At 52.9% G+C, this 16125-nt stretch overlaps 1 long non-coding RNA gene across 1 annotated transcript; it reads left to right on the top strand.

Annotated features, from left to right (window-relative positions):
* The first annotated feature begins 2888 nt into the window (after window positions 1-2888).
* On the top strand, window positions 2889-10495 carry LOC125111554 (uncharacterized). The gene is made up of 2 exons (XR_007130888.1): window positions 2889-3000; window positions 9417-10495. It is a non-coding gene; the product is annotated as an uncharacterized LOC125111554 (long non-coding RNA).
* Window positions 10496-16125: the final 5630 nt, after the last annotated feature.

Below are 16125 nucleotides of genomic sequence, written 5' to 3'. Positions count from 1 at the left end.
TTACCAGACATTCTTCGAAGATGTAGTAATGAAAACAATGCTGTATTTTCGAGGGAAAGGAACAGTGAAACAAGACAGAGCTCCAGAGAGACCCGTGTACACGTGGGACTACTGGATAAAGTTGGCATCTCCTGAAAGCAGCAGGAGTATCTTAGTAACTAGAGGTGGAGTGTTCTTATTAAATAAATCCCCCATATACTGTAAGACAAAATAGACTGGTTTATTTTTTTGTCTTTTTAGGGCTGCACTCATGGCATATGGAAATTTCCAGGCTAAGGGCCAAATGGGAGCTACAGCTGCCAGCCTACACCACAGCCACAGCGATGCCAGATCTAGCCACATCTGCAACCTACACCCCAGCTCATGACAATGCTGGATCCTTAACCCACTGAGCGAGGCCAGGGATCGAACCTGCGTCCTCATGGATACTAGTGGGGTTCGTTAGGTGCTGAGCCACGATGGGAACATCCAAAATTAAGTACTGATGAGTTTAGTGAAGGCTTGATAAAGATTTCTGTTCCGAGCTTGTGAGAAAAGATGTTTATCATGGCTAAACCCAGAAACTGAAAAATAAATTATACGAGGAAGCACTGAAATTAATAAGAAAAGGTCAAGAACCCCAATAGAAAAATGAACAAAAATGAGGCAATTTACAGAAGAAGGAACTTCAAAGACTTAGAAAAATCGAGTTGTGCTTACCCACTTACAATGAAAGAATCGCACGTTGAAAAACACCATCGCTTTGCACCCAGGAAATCTACCACTCAGCACCCATCAGACTTGCAAATATTTGAAAAGTGGCTAATACCCTTTGTGTCTGGGGATGTGCCTTTGCCCTAAAAAGATGAAAAAAAGGAATTCTACCTGTGGACAGACAGCCGCTCCAGCCAAATCCAGAGCTCCTGCCTCCCTTCCGGGCAAGAGCCCCACAGCTGGGTGAGCCAGCTCCTTGCACTGACTCTCTTCCTGTGTATGTGTCTCCTGCTGGTTCTGATTCTCTGGTGGAGCCCTCTCCGTACACACACCACCAAGGCGCTGAGGCAGCCAGAGGCCACAGAATGTCTCTGCACATGGCTATGGGTCCTGACGACAGAGGGCTGGATGGAGAAGTAAGAATCAGCACGAGACTCTCAGCCGAACACACTTAAGAAAATGGCCTAAGAATGCGTACCACCAAAACATCCACTGTGTCTTACTGGAGCCTGCAAAGGACAGGATTGCATCACTTACACGGGACTGTCTGCCTGTGTATGTGTGAGAGAGAGAGAGAAAGAGAGAGGGAGGGGGACAGAGGGAGAAGGTTACGAGGATGATCGGAGGTAAATAAACTCATCAAATAGGACAGGTGCTTACCTATGATGGAGAGAGTGAGCCAGGCGCAGGTCTGCACCTGAGATCCACGGAGTGGGCTTAGGTGCGGTGGGAGTGGGCTAGAGGGAATGGCGGGGTGAACGGACAGGCAGGAACCATGGAGGGGGCAGGTGGGGAGAGGGGAGGGGACGAGACCAGCCAAGTCATGTCGCGTCTGCATGTCCAGTGAAACAATGGAGAAAGACAGAGACAGAGACAGAGAGGGAGAGACTGAGACAGAGGGAGAGACAGAGACAGAGAGAGAGAGAAAAACAGAGAGGAATAATTTTACCTGCCCTTTTCCCACCCCCCGGGACACAGTTCATGGGAAGACACACATCTCCTGGGCACGCCCAGGTATAGATTTGTGCCTGCTTCTCCAGGTAGGCATCTAACTAAACTACCCATAACTCTAATCTTTTGTTTCTTTCTTTGAAAAAAACACAAGGCCCTTAAATATAAGCTGAGTCCTTCATTCTGATGCTCAGTTGAAGAAAACTACAATGGCTGATTGCTTCCCTAGATCTAGTCTCCCCTTCTCCCACAGTGACAGACCCTGATTTTGTTTGGGGCATTACTAAAAGACAAACAGTGTCAACTTCTATTACAGTCATGTTCTGGACCATAAGATATAAATTGAAGTCTTATGTGAAGTGTCCAGGGACTATCTTTAAAGACAGGAAACATATCCTTCTTTCCTCTCATCTTTCCTATCATCTGGAATGTGAATGTGATGGCAGGAGCTTAAGCAGCTATTTTGGAATATAAGGTAAAGTACTGAGGACGATGGAGAAACTAGAGTTGGCTGGTCCCTGACACCCATGAGGTCACCATATCCACCCCCCAGATAAACTTCTGGTGTGAAAGATCCAGACTTTTGATGCCAGAAACTAAGTTTGGACTTCTGCCGGAGACTAAACCTCTTAGAGTTATTATTATTATTATTATTATTATTAATCAGAAAGAAACCTCATGTATCATTTTTGTTGTTTGGAGGCTTTTTGTTATATGTAGCTGAGCTAAACCCAAACATGCTTAGAGAAGGGAGATTAAGACTGGTGGTGATACATCCTGGCAGCACAGGACACAGGTCTTGATGACTAATTGCTGTAGGAGGTGTAAGGAAAAGAGAGAGAGGTTTGATGACAGGTTTTATGCCTTAGTGCTGGGAAGGCGATGGGAGGGGCACATTAGGAAAGATCCCAAGTTTGATTTGGGGCAGAGAGCGCCCAGGCTATTGGAGACGGTGGTTTAGATACTAAAGGACGGGCTGGGAGAGAGGTTACAGCAAAAAAATTAGGTGGAATCATGATCAATGGGAGGACCCCAAGCGCTCAGAGGACTTTAGGGGTGAATCGTTGCAGCCAGCAAGCAGGAAGGGGAACTTCAGGAGGGGAGCAGAGAAGCAAGAGGGGGAGGGGCAAATGGACAGGGAGCCCGGAAGCCTGGGATGGAGGGACTGGGGACCCGTCAGTGACATGGATGCAGCAGTTATAATCAGCTGACCAGGTTATGTCACTTTTATTTTCTAGCAAAACCCCAGAGCCCCAGGGAGTTACGGAGAAGAGAGACGAGTACCGGAAACCAGGGGAAACGCAGAGCCGCCGAGGTGCTGCTGTCAAGAGCGGAGCCACAAGGTCTCGGGTGCAGGTGAGTGGGGAGGAGGGTGCAGCTCAAAGGGGCCCAGGAAGAGGGTGTCCCGAAGGGCAAAGGCTGGGTAGAGGGTGATGCAAGGATGGGACCAGGGTCTGCGGGCGGAGAGGGAGAAGGGGGTGGGTGGAGGTGTGCAGGGTAGGTCTGGGCTCCGAGTTCCAGAGCTTAGAAGTGGACACTGGTGTGGCCGCCCAAGCCCAGGGCTGTGCCTGGCACCAAGGAGGGAGGCCGCGGAGAACTGGCTTCTTTTCAGATGCCGGAGATCAAGGGCATTTGGGGGAGGGGGTCGGATCAGGGGCAGGTTGCCCCTCTGGGGAGCTGCAGCCGCAACTGGGAAGGCCACTGCCTTCCTCTCAGTAGCAGCCGTTCGTTCAACTAAAAACTCATTTTTCCAAACTTTGTTTTGTGGAAATGTCAGTCCCTCATAAAAGCAATAAGAATCGCAGCCCTGGCAAGAACGTGGTCGGGCCTAGAGCCTCCTCCCCGCCTCATCCTCGTAGTCAAACCCCGCCGCCACCCGGGTGAGGGCTTCACGGGCCACGCCCTCAAGCCTAGAGCATCACGGACCGAAGCTGCTGATTTCATGGGCTGGTTTTTTTGTTTGTATGTTTGTTTTCACCTTTTATTTATTTTTTTTTTCTACTGTACAGCATGGCAACCCAGTCACACATGCATGTACACATTCTATTTTCTCACATTATCAGGCTCCATCACAAGGGACCAGACAGAGTTCCCAGTGCTGCACAGCAGGATCGCATTGCAAATTCATTCCAAAGGCAATCAATAATTTGTATCTATAAATCCCAGACTCCCCGTCCATCCGACTCCCTCCCCCTCCCCCTTGGCAACCACATGGGCTGTTCTCCAAGCCCAACAGACTGACCCTGAGCGGCTGTGGAAGAAACTCATCACAACAACTTGTATCCTAATCTCTTTGGTGCCACAAACTGGGCTGCTCCTTCCTCCTCCATCCCTGCGCCTCTCTCTTCCCCAGGGCTGGGCGTCTCCCTCACTGCCCTCTGCTGCCTCAGGCCCTCTGCGTGCATCTAACCCCTGGCTCTGACCACTGAGCCGCCTTCCCCAGGCCACATGGGTTTTCCCAGCTGGACCTGTGACCACGCTGACACCAGCCCAAGCCACACCGGGTACTGACCCAATGCGATTTTGGTGGGAGGGGTGGCATCTTGTCGTTCGATCTCCAAAAGGCTGGCGGGTGCCAGGCACTGCCAGCCGGGCCAGCTTTGTGTGTGCTCAGCGCTGTGGCACCAATGTTAAGAGGGAACTGTGGCCAGAGTGCTTTTTAAAAATATCTTTGTTGAGCCATAACACAGACCACACAGGCTGTCATTTAAAGCGGGTGTCAAGGGTGTGATGGAGAATTTTTTGTAGGGAAGGGAGCACCTCGAGCCAGATTGAATTCAAGCCACAGCTGTGGCATCACCAGGTCCTTCAATCTTCTGCTCCAGGCTGGAGATCAAACCCCAGCCTCCCCAGCAACCCAAACCACTGCAGTCAGACTCTTTTTTTTTTTTTTTTTCTTTTCAGGGCTGCACCTGCAGCACATGGAGGTTCCCAGGCTATGGGACTAATCTGAGCTGCAGCTGCTGGCCTACACCACAGCCACAGCAATGCCAGATCCTTAACCCACTGAGCAAGGCCAGGGACTGATCCCACATCCTCATGGTTCCTAGTTCTGTTTGTTACCGCTGAGCCACAACGGGAACTCCTGCCGACAGATCTGTAATCCACTGTGCCACAGTGGAAACTCCTGTGACGGACAATTTACATCAGTTTGGCTGGGCCACCATGTCCAGGTATGTGGTCAAAGATTTTTCTGGGCATATCCGTGAGGGTTTTTTGGGGGGGGGGTGAGATTGATATTTAAATCTGTTGAGTAAAGCAGATTCCTTAAAATAAATCTCTCTCTAAAAAAGACCAAAAAAAAAAAAAAAATAGGAGTTCCCGTCGTGGTGCAGTGGTTAACGAATCCGACTAGGAACCATGAGGTTGCAGGTTCGGTCCCTGCCCCCGCTCAGTGGGTTAAGGACCCAGCGTTGCCGTGAGCTGTGGTGTAGGTTGCAGACGTGGCTCGGATCCCGAGTTGCTGTGGCTCTGGCGTAGGCCGGTGGCTGCAGCTCCAATTCGACCCCTAACCTGGGAACCTCCATATGCCGAGGGAGTGGCCCAAGAAATAGCAAAAAAAGACAAAAAAAAATCTCTCTCTGTATTTCCATGTCCTGCTGCTTCTGTTCTCTGGAGAACTCTGACTAACACAAGTGGCTTTTGGTATATTCATGGGTATGTGCCATCATCACCCCAGTTTTAGAACATTTCACCCCCCCCAAAAGAGACTCTGTACATTTTATTTTATTTTATTTTATTATCTTTTTAAGGCCGCACCCCCTGTATGTGGAGGTTCCCAGGCTAGGGGTCAAATCAGAGCTGTAGCCACTGGCCTACACCACAGCCATAGCAACCCAGGATCCAAGCCACATCTGAGACCTACACCACAGCTCATGGCAACGTGGGATCCTTAACCCACTCGGCAAGGCCAGGGTTCGAACCCGTGTCCTCATGGATACTAGCCTGGTTCATTAACTGCTGAGCCATGACGGGAACTCCGAGACCCTGTAATTTAACTATCAGCTTTTCAGGTTCCCTAATCCTCGCCAGCCCCTGACAACGCCTCATCTCTTTTCAGTCTCTAAGTTTTCTTATTCTGGACATTTCCTGCGAATGCAGTTGTGGCCCGAGTGGTCTTGTGAGGCTGGTGGCGTGTTTGCATGGTCCACTCATGTTTTAGCATCCTCAATAGTTCAGTGCTTTTTGTTGCTGAATAATGTTCCATTGTATGGACCTGCCGCTTTTTAACTTCATCCATCATTTGGTGCATATTTGGGTTTTTTCCACCTTCAGCTCTTAAGCACGGTGCTGTGAAATGTTTTGCATGAGCGTGTGGTTTCACTTCCACAGGGGGTAGACGCAGGAGTGGAACTGCTGGGCCGCTTGGTGACTCTGTTTCACTCTGAGGAACTGCCGGACTGTCTTCCCAAGTGGCCGCACCCTTTTATGTCCCCGCCTCCCCGGCAGTGGATGAGGCCAGACTCCTAATGACAGAAGAGGCCCCGAGGATGCCCTTGGGTTCAAGTGTCACTAAATTACTCCTGAGAAGCCCATGGTGCCCCAGGATGTGTTGGGGTATGTGTGTGTCAGGCTGTGTGTGTATGTTGGCGTGTGTGTGTTGGGGTGTGTGTATGTTTTGGGGTGTGTATGTGGCATCTGCTGGCATCTCCGCTCCTGTCAGTGCCTCGTTGTCCTGGGGCCCCCTTATGATGGGACTTGCACTCTGCACACGTCCCCTCCATGGAGCTGAACTTGCTCATGGTGAGGCCAGAGCACTCAGGGTCAAGGGGAGAAACCTGAGTGGTGACACAGCCTCCCACCTCCCGGCAGGAGCATCCCAGGTAGGAGGCGTAATTGAGGGCTTGGCAGTTCCAGACAGGGCGAGGCACCTAACTGAGTTTAGTTGTCTTATTGTGACCATGACACCTGTGACCCCCCAAGATGCTCACGGCGGCATCTTGTAGCTGAGGGGCTGCTGCAAAGCCATGGCTGTTTCTCATGCTCCATCTCATGGCCATGCCATGCCTTGGCCGCCTCATCACTCTGGGAGCCAGAGCTCAGGGCAGTGTCTGCACCCATGGCCTGGAGAATTTAAGCCCAGGCAGGCCAAGGCCAAAGGCCGCAGACCAGAGGCACCTGTGTTCTCATGTGGCCTCCGGGGGAGGGCTGTTATCAGTCAGCTGTCACTGTGTAACAAATTACCCTATGACTTCGCTGTTTCAACATGCTCTTAATCTATGACAGTCTCGTTGGCTGAGAATCAGCAAGGCCTCAGTCACCTCAAGCTTGACATGGAGAAGGACTGGCCCCCAAGCAAGCACCCAGGGCGGTGGTTGGCAAGGTCCAGTTCCTTAGGCTGTTGGCCAGGGGCTGCCCTCATGGCCTCACCAGGTGGGCTCCTCCAGAGCCACAGAGAGGCTGCCCGCGAGATGGAGCCATAGACTTTTGTGACCCAGTCATGGCAGTGACCTTCCCACAGTGTTGCTGAATTCCTCAAAGTGATCGCTTGAGGGAGGGGTTACCCTAGACCACGGGTCCCCCGCAGGCAGGCATCTTCAGACCATCCGCGAGGCTGCCGCCTCGAGCCTTAGGGCAGGGCCGTCCATCAGAAAGACAATGCAGGCTGCATATGTGTGACTGTAAATTTTCCTTAGCTATGCTACACTAAACTGGTAAAATTAATTTGAATAATATATTGTATTTAATTGAATGACTCCAAACATACGATTTCCACATGAAATCAAGGTAAAAATCGCTAAAGGGCTATCTGACACTCCTCTTGGCAGCTCCGTTTGGACTGGGCCTGTGTGGCTCACGGCTGCTGCGCTGAACTCACATCGGGCTTCTTCCAGGGGTGAAGTGGTCAGTGGGCTGAAGTGGGATCCAGGGGCCCGGGAGAGAGCCCAGGCCCCCAGTCCCAAGGGGTCCCCGGCCTGGGAGAGCTCACTCCTGACCTTGGCCTCAGGCACCCACACCAGCCCCTTGTCCATGAACTTACCTGGCAGGTGCTTACACCTCTTGGTGGTTTTGGCCTAATTGTTGCTCTCTGCTTGGTGGCGACTCCCTTCCTTCTGAGTTGGAGTCACCTAAAGGCGCAGGCGGTCCTTGTGACAGTGGGACTCTTCCCAAGTCAGCCTCTTGGCAAGACTCTGGTGTGCTAACCTGCTTGGGTGGCCTGGGCCAGTTTACCTTTCAGGAAAGGGTGTGATGTGGTTCTTAGTTGAAACAGCATCACACTTGTGATGGAGGCGCCAGGATGTCCCGTGTCTGGGACCTGCTGGTTCTTCCTTCTCCACCTCTGGGAACCAAGTCCGCCTCTTCTGTCCAGGGGGAGTCCCCATCAGGCCACCTGGGCCCAGCAGTCCTGCTGCTCGAAGTAGGCACCTGGCCCTGCAGGGTACGTCCTGGCACCTTCCCTGGCACTCACGGTTGCTGTGGAGTTTGGCAAATGCTTTCCTGATATTTACTCTGTCGTCCCGTCTCTCTGGGAGATCACCAACCTGCCCAGAGGGTGTCAGAGGTCTGAACAAAGTCCGCCTTTCACGGTGCCACCCGAAACCCGGGGTGACTCCACCGAGGATCCCTGCCCTGGGTGGCCCCCTGCCCTGCCCTGTCCCTTTGCCACTAGCCCACCCAGCTTCTCTCTTCCTCACGCCTGTCTACACTGCCCCTTCTCACTGCACCAAGGAGAAGAATGTAAAATTGAAGTTCCAGAAGCAAAGGCTCCAAAAATGCCAGAGTCCGTGGGCTCTGCCAGCAAACTCCCTTGTCCTCGTGTGCCCAGAACCACAGCATCTGGAAATCTGGGAATGGATGGCTGTCGCTGACGGACACTGGGGCACATGGGGCCTTCTTAGACTCTGCATACATTCTTCTTAAAGTAACATAAAATCATCTTTTTTTTTTTTTTTTTTCTTTTTTGGCCGCCCCTGTGGCATATGGAAGTTCCTGGGCCAGGGATCAAATCCGAGCTGCAGCCATGCTGGATACTTAACCCACCGTACTGGGCTGGGGATTGAACCAGCACCTCCACAGAGACAAGCCTGATCATTAACTCACTGCGCCACAGGCAGAACTCCATAAAATCATCTTTTGTTTCCATCGTAGGGTGTGACTACATGTCATTAACTCAGCGATGGTGACATTCACAAAATTAAATATCCAGTTTTCTCTTTGGGTCCAAGTGAAGGTAGGCTGATTCCCCCCAGAGTGTCCCAGGCTACGGGCCCCTGGTTGTAGCGGCCTCTCCCTCGTCCTCCCTCTGGCATCTCCAGCTGGGTGCTGCTGTCCCAGGGGGTGACAGTCCCCCCCGAGTAGAGATGCCCAGGACAGAGCACGATGGGGTTGTTCTAAGATGCTTCTCTTCTCCAAAGCTCCCATGAGAGTGATGTGGAGATTTTTATCATCATTTAATATTATGTCTCTGTGCCAATTACAGAACAAGGAAGATGGATTTGATACTGCGAAAGAAGGATAAATAGGAACCCACTCACACACACACACACACACACGCACACACACAGAGCTTTATTGGCAGCTCTTCGCTCAGCTGCAGTGAGATAGACCTTATGACGGAATAGTACTCAGTCATCAAAAATGAAATAATGTCATTTGCAGCAACATGGTGGCCCTAGAGATTCTCATACCAAGCAAAGTAAGTCAGAAAGAGAAACACAAATGCCACATAATCTCACTCGTATGTGGAATCGAAACTAGGAAACAAATCAACGCATCTATGAATCAGGCCAGTTTCCAGGCGGTAGTCTGAGGCCAAATTCCTTCTTTTCAAGGAGGAAGAATCCCAGCCTTTGCTCCGAGACCTTCATTTGACCGCATGAGGCCCCATTCGGGAGGGCGACCAGCTCTACTCAGCGTCCACTGCTGTAAATTTGAGTCGGATCTAAAATACCAGCAAGACTGAGTCTGGTGTCTGGTGTCTGCTGTCAGGATGGAGTCTGGTGTCTGACGAAACAGCTGGGCCCCACAGCCCTGGCAAATGGAGGGAAGCAGAAGCCGCTTTGAAAGCCTCAGGATTTCCATCCATTATCTCACGTTCTCTGTTCTGCTCGCGGCTTTACAGACAGCGGGGGCCACGCGGGTCTAACCGCGTCTGCATCGTCTGCATCGTCACTCACCACCCCTCCCTCAGCAGCCCCGCCCCTGGACACACCCTCTACGCTGCTGACCAATCATCTTTCCTTTGACCCCGTCCTCTGTCGCGCCGGGCCCCGCCCTGAGCCCCACATTCTCTGGGAATCGGGCTGTAAATGCACTGGTTTTCGAGACCCCTCTAAGCCTGGACACCCCTTCTCCTCTCCCATCCCCACGTCTTGTGCACCTGTGGCCCTCCCCCACCGACGATGTGGGGTCCTGCCTCTTGGTGATGGCGGAGGCCTCAGGCCCACAGTGGAAATCCATCCGATGGGCATTCCTGGCGACCCAGCAAGCTCCAGAATGCCCTGCTCCCCCTCTGGTGCCCTGGGTGCCCACCCAGTGTCTGCTGGCTGGCCCGGCCCGACTCCTGTCCCCGAGGACCCTGCTCCCTCCCTGCCGCCCAGCAGGTGTCTCTCCACGTCTACCAGGTGGGTTCTCCTCCTCCACCTGTACCTGCAGCTGGACACCTCCGGGGACAAGAATTATCAAGAGTCCTGGGGTGACAACACTGGCCTAGGGAGCTCTGCAGCCACCAGGCAGGTGGGAGCTCAGGAGCCACCGGGCAGTTCTGAGCTCTGGAATGAGTTGCAGGCTGCAGATCCCAAGGGGCCCTGGAGGCATGGTTCACTCACGTCTCATTTCCCAGGTCGCCCTCTCCCACTGCTCCCGACTCTGGAAGGTTCCCTGAGCCAACATGAAGGCTCTTTGGAGACCCTCACTCTCAGAGTGCTCTGGCGACATGAGGGTCCTGCTGGGAGGCCCAGGGAGGGGCAGACCAGCTTGACACTGGGTGTGGGGACTGGAGAATGCGAGGCCGGGTTCCGGGGCTCCGGGGAAATCGCACCCACTCCGAGCCAGAAGAGGCTCAGCCTCATAGCTGCTCTGCTCCCGGAAGCTGCAGAGGCTTGGCTGCCCATCTCCTGCTGGATCCCAGGGCCGGGGGTCTCGGCCTTTCCACTGAGGGGGCACGGAGGTAAGGGTGGGAAGCAGGGCTGGTGCCTGTTCTTCTCAGCCCACCAGGCCTCCTGCTCCCAGAGTCGTGAGTCATTCTCCTGAGTCATCCCCAACCGCGTCTGAGAAGCACTTTCATCGGCTGCATGGGTTTTTGTTTTGTTTTTTTAAACAGAGGTTAGGGACTTGCCATGAGTCCACATCCTAGAGGCGCCGGCTTCCCTGGCCCGTGACCCCTTCCTGAGTCACCCCGGCTTCTGCCTCTGTCCTCACATCTCCTCTGACCCTGACCCTCCTGCCTCCCCCTTATAAGGACCCTCGTGATGACATTGAACCACCCCTATAGCCCAGGGTCCTCTCCCATCTCAGGGTCCTTAACTGGATCGCACCTGCAAAGTCACGTGGTCACGGGTCAGGGTTGGGGGAAGGTGCTAGGATGCCATCAGGACATCTCTGGGGTCATTAGTCTGCCAGCCACACTCGTTCAGGCCTGTTTTCACCACCCTGGCAGGTGGTGCCCGACACATGGTACAGGTGTGTCCCACTGCGCAGCATCACACCTGTTCCCGAAGGCCCAGCTTATTTGTAAGCTGTCTGGTCGGATTTGTCCTCATCACTGAGGATTCAGTTCCTGGGTCACCTGGAGTAAGGTGCTCCTGGGTCAAGAAGGTATTGGGGTCCCCAGGCCAGCCTGAGAGAGCTGAGGACACCCCCCCCCCCGGGTTAAACCCCCCTCCTCCTGAAAGGCACACCTTGGGCTGTGGCTCCCCTGCAGAAAGGCCACCTGGAAACAGGGGGATGACTCACTGGAAACTTTCTTTATCCCTGCCTCACCCCCATCCCACCTTCCAGGTAAACCAGGGGTCTGTCCCCCCCTGTTGGCCTGACACAGCCATTGCACCTTAAATATTTTCATTTCTCCCCCTCCCGCCTTGCTCACAGGGATTCTCTCAGACCATGAATTTCCCTTTTCATTCTGTTTTCTCGTCTCTTTTTTTAATTAAAAAATTATAGGAAATATATGGCTTTCTCCCCCGGCTGAAATGGGAAAAAAAAGAGCCCTCACGAACAGAATGTGAGGGAGCTCAAGAGGGCAGCTTGGGTCAACCTGTGTGAGCTCGTCGGCTTCCGGGCCCCACAGCCCCTGCCAAGGCTTCTTGGTCCTGATGGCCCCACAGGGCCTGAAATGTGGCTGAAAGGTGGAGCCTGGCCAGGCACCTGGGCAGGACGCAAATCTCATTGATGCATCTCCCGGTTCCATCCGTTCAGAATTGTGGGGAAGGACAGGAAGCTTTTGAAAGAAAAAAATATAGTTCTCCCTCTGATGGAGAAAGTAAATTGTAGGGTGAACTCCAGACGGATATTTTTGTACAGGTTCTGCTTATGTGGCTGGTTGGTGTTCCCTCTGCGGTTGAGAAATGCCAGGTTTCTGTAGGCTTGGCATGAGAAGAGTCCTCCTGCAAGCAGACACCCCCTCTGCCCCCCACCCCAATCCTTGGCGAGACATGCACCCCTCCCCCAGGGCTCCAAGCAGACCTGGTCTATGGGACCATCAGTTCCAATGGAAACTGCCAGAACCAGGTCCAGTGGGTCCCCATAGAGACTCTGATCTGAGGGCAGTTTGATTATTTCACACACGGCTCGGTGCCTCCCGGGTCCCAGCCTGGATGAGCCCTGGGAAGAAAAGTCATCAGCATCTCCTGGTACCACCCACACGCTGGAACATGCAGTTCAGAAGCTGCCAGCCTGGGAGGAGGGGGACGCCGCGGGGCCTCTCTCCCGGCCCGCTGTTCCCTTCTCCCTCTAATGACAAGCTTCGCTTTCCAGTTCTCTGTCTGCAGACCTTCCAGCATCTGCGAGGCCCCGTCAGACAGAACTGTGCTGGGCTGGATTCGGCGGCGGGGGGACAGGGAGAAGTGGTGGAATAACCAAGACGGGGCAGTTTAGTGTTGGGGGCAGACCCCCTACAGGTTCGTTTGGGAGAAATTCGAACCTCCAGCCAAAGGAGGGAGAGGCGCCAGGACCCAAGGGGACCAGGACACTCCCAGGAGGGGTGGAGGCTTTCTCCGTCCCTTCAGGCAGGGCTGGGAGAGGGGGGCGGTTTGGGGGGATTGCTCCCCAGAGGGCGGTGGTGTTTCTTCACGGTTGGCGATGAGGTTATGGGGCTGGGGGGATGTCTCCCTTCCTGGAGAAGACTTACCTTTTTATACCCAAATCAACCCCCCTTTCTCTTCCTCACGCTTCCTGCGACCCGAGACGTCAGCTCAGCCAGCAGGTGGAGACAGTGAGTCAGGACCACGGCGGGGGCGCGGGGAGCAAAGGCAGGACCCCCAACGGCGGGACCCACTGGTACCTACAGTACACGGCTCCCTGCAGGGGTTCCTCATTTGGAGCAAATCTGACCGAGGACAATCCAGTTCAAGGGCAAAGGTGCCCTTTGGAAGCTGTGGTTCCCTTGCCCGGAGGAGTCGGCGTGGGGCTTCCTACCTAATAAGATGATCTGACCTGGAGGTGCCCTCTGGGGGCCTCAGACCAAGGGGAACCACAGCAGCCTTGCCTCCCTTCTCCCCAGAGTCTCACTGGAGAGTCAAAGGCCCTTGTGCCCCTCCCATCGCAGGGCTTGGGTGACCCACTGCTGAATGGGGCCGGGACTTGCCAGCTCTGCCCGGTCCCCTCCCCAGGGCCAGGATGCTGAGAATAGGAGCTCAGGGTGGAGGGTGGGGGCTGGAGGAGGAGCAGGCAAGGAGGGCGATCTCTGGGAGGGGCTCGGCAGACCCCAGAGGAGGGGGTGCTGCCCAGAGTCACAGTGTGTGTGCAAACTTCCACATGGAGGAATCTAAAATACAGCATGAATGAACCTTTGTTCAGAGCAGAAACAAACTCATGGACATAGAGGAGAGACTTGTGGTTGCCAAGGGGGAGCAGGAGGGAGTGGGATGGCTGGGAGTTTGGGGTGAGTAGATGCAAACTATTGCCTTTAGAATGTAATGCAGTGAGGCCCTGCTATACAGGGAATGATATCCAGTCTCTTGGGGTAGCCCATGCTGGAAGATAGTACGAAAAAAAGAATGTATATACATGTATGACTGGGTCACTTTGCTGTACAGCAGAAATTGGCAAAATATTGTAAATTAACTATATTTTAATAAAAACAAATTTTCAACATCCTTGGCAGTGACACTGGAATGGGTTGCTTGGCAGCTTCCCGAAAGATACGCCCATGTCCTTCACCCCTGGTGCCTTATTTGGGAAGAGGGTCTTTGCAGGTGTAATTGAATGAAGGATTCTGAGATGAGGTGGTCCTGGGTTGTCTGGGCCCTAATGACAAGTGCTCCTATAAGAAAAGGCAGAGTGGCTTCTTGCGCCAAAGGAAGCGGACATTGGCAAAGTGTGGCCACGAGCCAGGGAGCGCCAGGAGCCGCCAGCAGCTGGAAGAGGCAAGAAAGAGCTTTTCTGAGAGTCGTGAGCATGGTCCTGCCAGCACCAGGGACTTCCGGCTTCTAGAATGGTGAGAGGGTAATTTCCATCCACCCAGCTTATGACGACCTGCTATGGCAGCTCCAGGAAACGAATGCCCAAGGACCCCAAAGAAACCCCCACTTAACATCTGGGCCACTGTCCTTGACCAGAGCCTTCTCTACACCACGGAGTTGGACGTGACCGGGTGGGGGCAGACAAGGACAAAAATGTGAGGTTTGCCCGGTGTGTTAGTGTCTCATTGCTGTGTGACTGTTCGCAGTTGAAATCACATGCACCTGCCATCTGCCGTCCTGAGGGTGCCGGGTCCGCTGAACTCTGTGCAGGTAAAGACTGCTCAGCATTGTGCCGTCAAGGGCTCACCCGGGCTGGGTTCCCTCCTGGAGCTCAGGCTCTTCCTCCAAGCTTGGGCATCTGAGGGCAGAATTTAGTCCCTTGCAGCTGTAGGACAGGGGCTCTTTTCTTGTATCAGCTGGGGGCTGCCCTCAGCATCTAGAGACCCCACAGCCTCCCATCACGAGGTCGCCGAGCCACTTGGCAGTGTACTTGTCCGAGGCCAGCAGAAGCATCTCCGTTCTCAGGTAAAGGCTCAGCTCGGGCTTCATTCTTGCGGTGAAACATAACATGATCGGGGGGCGTCTTGTCCCCTTTGCCATGTTCTCTTGGTCTGCCCCCCACTGTGGGGGGGCATTGGACAGTGTGATTCACCGGGGGGTCCCCTTCAGGTGTGGTTTGCACACCTGGGCATCTTCCTTCCTGGGTCTGCTCTTTGCAAGCTTTCAGTTGCTATCCACTCTCCCTTCCTTACCTGCGACCCCTGAACTTCACACCACTCTGACCTTTGCTCCCACGGGAAGAAAGGGCCAGTGTCACTAAGTCTTGGCACTTCTGTTTGGGAGATTTAAAAAGAGAAGCTCAGGGAGTTCCCATTGTGGCTCAGTGAGTTAAGAACCTGCCTAGTATCCATGAGGAGGTGGGTTCCATCCCTGGCCTTGCTCTGTGGGTTAAGGATCTGGTGTTGCCTCGAGCCGGGGCATAGGTCGAAGATGCAGCTTGGATCCTATGTTGCTGTGGCTGTGGTGTAGACCAGCAGCTGCAGCTCTGATTCAACCCCTAGCCTGGGAACTTCCATATGCCTCAGGTGCGGCCCTAAACATGAAATAAAATAAAATAAAATAAAATAAAATAAAATAAAATAAAATAAAACAAAATATAATAAAATAAAATAAAATAAAATTAGGTTGTATTCACAGTTCTGGAGGTTAAGACTTGGACGTGTCTTTTGTGAGACCACTATTCAACAAACCACTATATATATTTAAATTTATACATGTTTATATTTTGCTATACACAGATGGTAAAAATATGTATTTTTTTCTTTTTTTCTTTTTTTTTGTCTTTTTTAGGGCCACAGCTGTGGCATATGGAGGTTCCCATATCCTTAACCCCACCGAGCGAGGCCAGGGGTCGAACCTGCAACCTCACGGTTCCTAGTCAGATTCGTTTCTGCTGCACTCCCAAAAATATATATATATTTTATGTTCCAAGAATATGCCTACTTCTTAGATGCAGCGCGGGCATGTGCACAGGTCGATGTGTCTTCTATGTCTAAGAGAACATAACTGGAAGTAGTGAGGCCCCCCTCTCGGGTCCCAGGCTTACGCTGTGTTCGATGCCACCCCTGGGCTCTGAATTTAACTTCCTCTGCCTTAAAACACCCTTCTGAAAAGTGAGGTCTCTAGCTTACTCTTCTACTGTCATAAAGAGTCCTGTCACTATGAGACGTCCTTGGGACAGGCTGGTTTTAAAGCCTATGTGATCAGAACAGGCTCTGAGCTGAGGACTCAGCCTGGGGCCGACGGACGCAGATGAAATGACAGGGTCGTTCTCAGTGGCCACTGAGGTCCATTCCAGTTC

The sequence above is a fragment of the Phacochoerus africanus genome, chromosome 1 (assembly GCF_016906955.1).
Source record: "Phacochoerus africanus isolate WHEZ1 chromosome 1, ROS_Pafr_v1, whole genome shotgun sequence".
Classification (NCBI taxonomy): domain Eukaryota; kingdom Metazoa; phylum Chordata; class Mammalia; order Artiodactyla; family Suidae; genus Phacochoerus; species Phacochoerus africanus.
This window is presented reverse-complemented; position numbering and strand designations above follow the sequence as displayed.